Below are 9,068 nucleotides of genomic sequence, written 5' to 3'. Positions count from 1 at the left end.
GAAATCCGGGAAACTGTTAATTGCCTCAATTGACAACATACTCACATTTGTAACTGTTCCACTGGTAAGTTTAAGAGTAGGTGATTTTTAACACATTCAATGTAATAAGCAAAAATTGTACATTTCAGGAATTAACTAAAAGGTAATTCCGTGTTTTTTTTTTTGGACGTCCTGCATGGCCAGCGATGCATTCAAAGCAGGAAACGCTTATTCTATCGGTCCGTTATAATTAAGATCATGGGATTCCCTCTGATTTAGTTTTTATCTTGTGTTGTATATTCTCAAATGAATGTACTAGATTTGACCATCGGTAAAATACTGTCCGTTCTTATCTATCAACTTTGGATATGGCGGCAACAGTATAGTCAAGGAAATTATGTGTCACATAAATATTGTTTTCAAATAACAATCTGCATTCTATTCTATTAATCAAGATGCTATAATAATGCTTGCAGGAAAAGACAATCTTCTCCTTCATGTAGTTCTTTCGTAACTAAGCTTTTCACGTAAAATATAAAACATGTACAGATTAGTCGCTGTTCATCATGATCGTTGTTGTTCATTGTTGCAGTATAAATAAAACAATGTGTTTTCTCTTTTGAATTGATTCACATTTTGTCATACCGGAGTCTTTTATGAGTGACTTTACAGTATGTGTTTAGTTCATTGTGAAAGGCCTTACCTGTAACAAAAATGGCCATGGGTCATGATTTCAAATGAAACAACCATCCAAAAAAGACAAGAGGAAACAAATGTGAGTATTAGATCTCTTGACTTTAATGGAATGTTGTCTCATTTGAATCATGCCGTATTTACGTATGTTTCATGATACAGGTAGACACGTTTAAAATCAAAGATATATAACAAAGCATGGGAGCTTAGTCTATTAAAACAAAACAAATTTCAAAACTAATTAGAAAAATAAAGTTTTTCGTCAAATACAAAAATAAAATATCAAAAATACCGAACTCCAAGGAAAATTCATAAAACTGAAAGTCCTTTATCAAATAGCAAAATCAAAGGCTCAAACACATCAAACGAATGGAAAACAATTGTCATATTCCTGACTTGGTACAGGCATTTCATTATGTAGAAAATGGTGAATTAAACCTTATTTTATAGATAGCTAAACTTCTCACTTGTATGACAGTCGCATAGAATTCCATTATATTGCCAGCAATATGTGAGCAAAACAAACAGACATAATACATTAAGGTCCGTACGCTCCACAGAGAGTCAAATTGTAAACAAGCATATCACTGCCACTACCCAGCTTAAAGCCTCTTCCGAACATTTGAAAGTCCCGACTATGTACTGGTTACCTAAATTACACAAACAACCATTTAAATTCCGTTTCATCTTCGCATCTAGTAAGTGTTCTACTACTAATCTGTCAGTGATTCTAACTACCTTCCTTACTACTATCAAAGAACTTGTTATTAACTTTTGTAATAAAGCTTATGAAAATAATGGTATTAATAATTTTTGGAGTGTTAAAAATTTATAAGAGGTTTTAGATAAAATACGTGCTTTTGATTGTCCTTTTAATTCTGTTGACAGTTGTGATTTTTCTACTCTCTACACTACACTTCCACACAATCTTATCAAGAAAAAGTTTTCATATTTAATTAAATGGTCTTTTGAAAAATCTCATTGCAAATGTATTTGCTGTAACTCGTTTAAATAGATATAAGAAGATGTGGTATGAGTGCCAATGAGACAACTCTCCATCCAAGTCAAAATTTATAAAAGTAAACCATTATAGGTCAAAGTACGGTCTTCAACAAGGAGCCTTGGCTCACACCGAACAGCAAGCTATAAAGGGCCCCAAAATTTACTAGTGTAAAACCATTCAAACGGGAAAACCAACGGTCTAATCTATATAAAAAACGAGAAACGAGAAACACTTATGAACCACATCAATAAACGAACATCAGATTCCTGACTTAGGACAGGTGCAAACAATTAAAGCCTTTTTCTGTAACAAAAAAAGAAAAGTATGCCAGATACACTTACTGGAAATGTGAAGATATGGTTGAAGCTTTAAATTTTCTCCTGGATAACATATATGTACGTTTCGGCGATAAAATGTATCGACAAGTAATAGGTATTCATATGGGCACTAACTGCGCCCCTTTAATAGCAGATTTATTCCTGTATTGCTATGAATCTCAGTTTATGACCAAACTCAGTAAAGACACGTCATTGTTACATTTGGTTGATACATTCAACAATACCGTTATCTTGATGATATTTTATCGTTAAATAATCCAGAGTTCTCTAAATATACTACCGAAATTTACCCAAAGGAACTTACTTTAAATAAATCTAACATAAACAGCAGTAGGTGTCCTTTTCTAGATTTAGACATTTCAATTTTTAAAGGGAAAACGACAAAAGAGACGATTTTTCTTTCCCTATTGTTAATTTTCCCTTTTTAGACGGCGATGTTTGACTCCACCATACGGTGTTATATATCCCAACTCGTTCGTTGTGCCCGTGTGTGTAGTGATGTCATAGATTTTAACGAACGTAATCAATGCATCACTGGTAAATTATTAAGTCAGGGATTTCGTTACCATAAATTGCTTAAAACTTTTACTAAATTCTTTCATAGATACAAAGATTTGATTAGTAAATTTGGCTGTACCTGTAGAAAACTTATTAAAAACGGTATTTCACATCCTGAATTTTACGGTAATATTGTACTAAAAGCGCGAAAATCACTATGTGATCCCTGTAAACTCATCGAACCTTTAAACAAACTTATTAGTAAAGGTTATCTTACCAATGTTGTAATTAGACATGTTAGATCTTTGAAAAGTTTACATTGGCACAAATATCGATTTTGTCATCAGCAAATTAAAACATAACTAAATTTGTATTCTTTTCAAACTTTTTTTTTTGGATGCATAAATACACATCCACGTTCATTTTCTGTATAGAGATCTATATATAACATTATACATATTTATTAACAGGTTAACTACTAACTATCCTACTGCCTGTCGATACTTTTATTTTGGCATTGCGCAAGTCATGTCTTCTTTGACTGTCCGTGACGTTAAAACTCTAAATCCCTGGGATGTGTTTTAGTTGATTTTAGTCTCTGATGCATGATTTTTTATTATTAATTGTTTTTGGCTTTTAACTAGCTTTCAGTTACTGCGAGTACTCTCCGATCGTACGTTCGAGTTAATTTGACCTGTTGATACAATTTGTACTCACTATTTTTAATATATACCACCTTTGAGTGTTTAGTATGATGATGAATTTTCACTTTTGTTCTCGTACAACGAACAACAAAATTATTTATTTCGTAAAAAATATTTTCGTATTGCATGTATACCTTACAACAAAATTATTTTTATTTACCTGTGTACGTTGTTTTATTTGGCGGCATTTTGTCCAAGGTTATGGTTGACTTTCTGGTACTGTTTTACATCTAACCCCCTTGTTTTATTAATTTTGTATTTACATTGTGTCATAGATTAAATTTATTCGTTCAGTGTATGTTCACTTGTTTTTGTTAATATGTCTTTTGATTGAGTTAAACCATTTCAATTGATATTTTATAGCGTGTCTTTCTATGTTGTGATTTTCACTATTGTTTCAGATAAGGGAGAAGGTTGGCGCCTATTAAAACGTTTAAACCCGCTGCATTTGTTTGCACCTGTTCTAAGACAGGAACCTGATGTTCAGTGGTTGTCGTTTGCTGATGTGGTTCATAAGTGCTTCTCGTTCTTTATATAGATTAGACCGTTGGTTTTCTCGTTTGAATGGTTTTACACTAGTCATTTATAGCTTGATGTTCGTGGTGAGCCAAGGCTCCATGTTGATTTGACCTATAATGGTTTACTTTTACAAATTGTGACTTGGATGCAGAGTTGTCTCATTGGCACTCATACCACATCTTCTTATATCTATATAATAGGTAAAAATATAGGAAAATCGGTTACATCAGTCAGCATTGTGTTATAATCTTAATCACTATAAAACAGACAACTATGTCAACAAGTTATAACAAAAATCAAAAAAAAAGTTTTTGGAAAAAAAACACTAAACATCGTATTTTGTTAATTTTAGTATATCAAACTATAATGCATCGCCAGACATCTATATCATTTGGAACACAAAATCATTTTAATGAAGCTATTATACATAGTTTGAAAACTAATAAGAAGATATATCACTCATGTCATATATATTATGTAATAATCCAAATACTAAAGGCTTTGTACATTAAATGTCTGTGTTTTAATTTCATTCTTCAAGGCAAACATGCACAGTGCTATAAATTTCATGCCAATGTCATTGTAAATCTTATATTTACCTGTTAACTGCACAATGGTCTGAGATTCTAAAATGAATTAAACATAATATAGTTGCCATCAAAAGGAAAATATACTTAAAGATAATGCAATTTTCGAGCAATTTCTAAAACTAATTTAAAAGAACTTTCGTCAAATAGAATTAAGAACAAAAATAAGAAAAAAACAACCACTTAAAATCCTTATTTTCTTAGTTTTAGTAAGTCAAATTATAATGAAACTTCAGACATCTGTTGCATTAGGAAAGACAAAAAATACATTATACTTTTTTTTCTGTACTAATTAGGGTATATATGACTTTTGCCATGACATATATTATGTAAGAACCCAAACACTGACGCATTCGAACATCAAATATCTGTGTTTTAATTGTATTCTTTAAAACAAACTTGATAAATTGTTACAATTTTCAAGCCAATGTAATTGTAAATATCTTAACATGTTAGCTGTAGATATTTCCATGAATTTGAAATAGATTAAACATAAGATAGGTGCCTTCAATATGAAATATATACCTAAAGGTTATACAAATTTCAATCAAATTAAAAAAAATGATCCGAATATTTTTCCACTATCGAACTTCTTTTTGTAAATAGATAAAACCAATATTGTATTATAATAAATCTTTATCTGAAGGTAATTGTGTATATATAACTTTAAACTTTTTTGTTGGAAAAGTTTTTTCATACATGGTAAGTGAGTTAAACGATAAATTTTTGATTTTATCGTTCTTTGCTCTAGTTGAAACCGAAGTTTCGTCCTATCACTTTTTGATTTGATCGCAAACTTTAAAGCAAAGGAAAAAACGATACATAGAAATCGCTTTAGAATATTGAATAGGATGTAGTTTAGCGACAGGAAAAACAACGGTCCCTAGTTAATTCGTACTAACTTCAGCTTTCGCGTAGCAGTATAAATCATGTAAAACCCAATCGAAGTTTTTCCATCTCAATACAACAAATAATATGAGGCTGGTACCAGTGTTGGTAAAATGACAATTTTCTGCATTAAATTTCTATCAAATTCAATACTAAAAGGAAACAACAGCGCGATGTCTATGGCTCATACATTGTGACATATTGGTTGACATCGGTCTCAACTCATTATCTACGTCAACACCCTTGGGATGTATATGGGTATTTCAAAATGTTGATCAATTCATAATATACGTCCAAAGAGTCGGGGTGTACATGGATTTTTATACATCCCGCCATTGTGTTATTGTGCTATGGTAAATTTTCTTATTCTTATCTTTCATTTTTACTTATATACTTTGTCTATAGAGTGTCTATATGCCATTTTTTTTTTCTTTGTTGAAATAGCTATTTGTTTTATAGTGTTTAAATGAAGTGGATGTTAACAATTATAGGCAACCACACGACCTTCAACAATGAGGAAAACCCATAACTTATGGTCGTCTATAGAAGGCCCCGACATGAAAAATACGAAACAATTCAATTTTGAAAACTAACGGCCTAATTTATAACAAAAATTTTACGAAAAGCAAATATGACAGACATGATCCAACGACAAATTATTACACAATGTAGACTGCTGCTCCCTATTTTTTGACATTTTTACCTATTATGTATGTTTGTTTTGCTCACAAATTGTTGGCAATATAATGGAATTCTATGCAAAGAGGTTTAGCTAGCTATAAAAACCAGGTTTAATCCACCATTTTCTACATAAGGAAATGCCTGTACCAAGTCAGGAATATGACAGTTGTTTTCCGTTCGTTCGTTGTTTTTGAGCCTTTGATTTTGCCATTTGACAAGGGACTTTCCGTTTTGAATTTTCCTTGGAGTTCGGTATTTTTGATATTTTTCAGACTGTTGATAAATTAATAATCTACGCTCATACAATCGGGGTGTACATAGTACATGGTACTTCAGAGAATTGAATTCTCCATATGTATGAATATGACATAGACCACTTATACTGTAACTGTTTTAAAGAATTAGAAAATTATAATAAAAGGAGATATCGGGTACTGTATACGTCAATTAGACAGCAGCCTAACGACAATAATAAACAAAAATCTTCTTGAGCGACATATATGTATACCTTTATTCTAATAGACAGGCCTTTCTTTAATATATGATTGTGTAAATCTTCCCGAATTTTAAACAAATTGTGGAAAAAATTTAAAGAATCAATCTATGAACATCAAATTCTCCAAATAGCAAACAAATGATGACACTCAAAAGAATCATTTACAAGATTCCTGAATTTGGAATATATTTCTGTCTTAGATATAAAGTAAAGTTCATTTCTATTCAGTAAAAAGCAACCTTTCAACAATCTAAGCCTGATGAATAATAACTAAAAACTGAATACAATTATTTTCATTCCAATTTGAAACGAGAAACTTGTAGATTGCAATAAAATGACAGAATTACCATTTTTCAGTAGTGTCTCTTTTTAGTTATGCGATTTATCTTCTTTGAGAATATTAATATGAGACAGTATGCAATATATCAATATGTCTCATGCAGTCAAATAACATTAACTCAGACTTAATATTGCATGACCCGTTGCATGTAATGAAATATTAATATTATTGTCTGCGCTTATTTCATACATCAACATATATCCTTTAGAGCTAACAATATTATGTGTCATAATAGTGTCTTAATTATTTATAACCCAAAGAAGCATTTGATAAGGTGAACCTAACCGATTCATTCCAAATCGTCATACTGTTTAAAATCATGTAGAGGTTTGGCTGACAACGATTATATGTTGATAAGGAAATATGATATGGTCATCAATGCGCATAATATCCAGAAAAGACCAAAGTACAATGATATAAATAGCTATATGTCGACCTGCGAATGAATGTCTTTCAGCAATACAAATCAATGCGACAATTAACCATCGAAAAATTAGCAAATAAATTAAGATAATGTCTTGTTATTTTGACCTATTTAATCATTTAAAAACAAAAATTAAATCAAATTGGAATATAAAGTGTACTTCATTTTCAGAAACTTTGACAATAACAAATTAATCATCAGTGGACGGTTTATTTGTCATTTTTTGAAACAAAACAACAGTCGTATTTTGCATTTTCTGCCAAGAAAAAATAAATATGCATCACATTCAGTCTCTCGTCAGTGCTGTGTAGTGCTATGGTGATATTATTATGCAAATTTCACCGTTAATTTACGCTTCTCTGTCTTTTTAACTTACAATTTCAAACAGAAGATTTGATGAGTCTCTAAACGACTTTTTAGTTTTATTTAGAGATAACAAACGTTTTACTGTTAAATTTATCGTTGTTCTTTAAAAAATGCTACCCCATTTTGCAAGATATTCAATGCTTTGTGCGAAAACAATTTGAATATTTTAATTATGAAACTCTTCAACGACAAAGTTAATAGTAACTTTCTACAAACGACTTATGTCTTGTGCTGAAAACTGCATTTTTTCCAAGTAAAACGGGTGTTAGAGAAGGAGAAAAATTATATCCATTTCTTAGGTGTTTATTTGAAAATGTTAATTTTACTATATGCAGATGATACATACTGCTGAAGATTTGCAAAATACTTTAAATATTTTTGAACAATATTGTAATACTTGGAAACTTAGGTCAATGTCTCAAATTATAATTTTTGCAAAACGTAACTGTTTTAAATTAACCCATGTAATGATAAAATTTAGATCCAAGATACATATACATATCTTGGTTTGTTATTAAATTATAACGGTAAATTTTGTAAAGCCAGAAACAAATTTGTGGATCAAGCTCAAACAGCTTTATACAGTTTGTACCAGAGAATTAATAATATTAGTATTTATTTAAATTTACAGATAAAACTATTTGATTCGCTGGTAGCCCCTATTTTGACTTATTCCTCTGAAATTTGGGGATTTGAAAATAAAATGAATATTGAGAAGATATATTTACAGTTCTGCAAGAAAATTCTGGGGGGTAAGGTCACGACCGCAAATTTCATGGTCTATGGTGAACTTGGCCGATTTCCTATCGAAATTAGTATCAAGTTGAAAATAATTTGTTTCTGGTACAGGCTTGTAACAAATGTTGATAAACTGTCTGGAAAACTCTACAAGCTTATGTTTAATCTTTTTGAAAATGGAAATAAATCTTTAAAGTGGATCAATTACCGGATATTAGGTTTTTTTCGCGTGTTGTTGATTTTCGCTTTGTTCGCGGCACCTGAAGAAAGGCGAAAATTTGACTCCGCGTAAATTTCCCGGCATATTCCAAGATTTATTGTTTTTTGAAAGACTGTTAATTGTCGAGTCTTTTGTGTTGATCGACAGATCACAAGAATATGCAAACTAAATTAAGATCTCTGTTTTCATAATAATTAATTGGCTAATCATACATGTCACACCTTTGGACAATACAGCAATCAGTGACATGTTAAAAATGTTAAATGATTGGTGTGAATACCCGAACATTTTGCATGTAATGTAAAAATAAAATAAATCACATTTACACGGATATGTGTATACCAGTAATGATCAATATCTTCAACTTTTATCATACTCCAATGTAAACATTTTACGTTCCTTGAAAGTATGTTTTCGTTTGTAGTACTCAAATTTTTTTTGATATAGATTAACTGTTAATTGATTTAGTTTATGTTGTTTACAACTTTAACAATACGATGCAGTTATTTTTTTCGCGTGTATTTTCCCATTCAGCGAAAATTATACACAGTGAAAATTGAACCTGCCCATTTTGTCATCAAATCGCGAAAAATA

Source organism: Mytilus californianus, unplaced genomic scaffold, assembly GCF_021869535.1.
Source record: "Mytilus californianus isolate M0D057914Y unplaced genomic scaffold, xbMytCali1.0.p SCAF_15, whole genome shotgun sequence".
Classification (NCBI taxonomy): Eukaryota; Metazoa; Mollusca; class Bivalvia; order Mytilida; family Mytilidae; genus Mytilus; species Mytilus californianus.
This window is presented reverse-complemented; position numbering follows the sequence as displayed.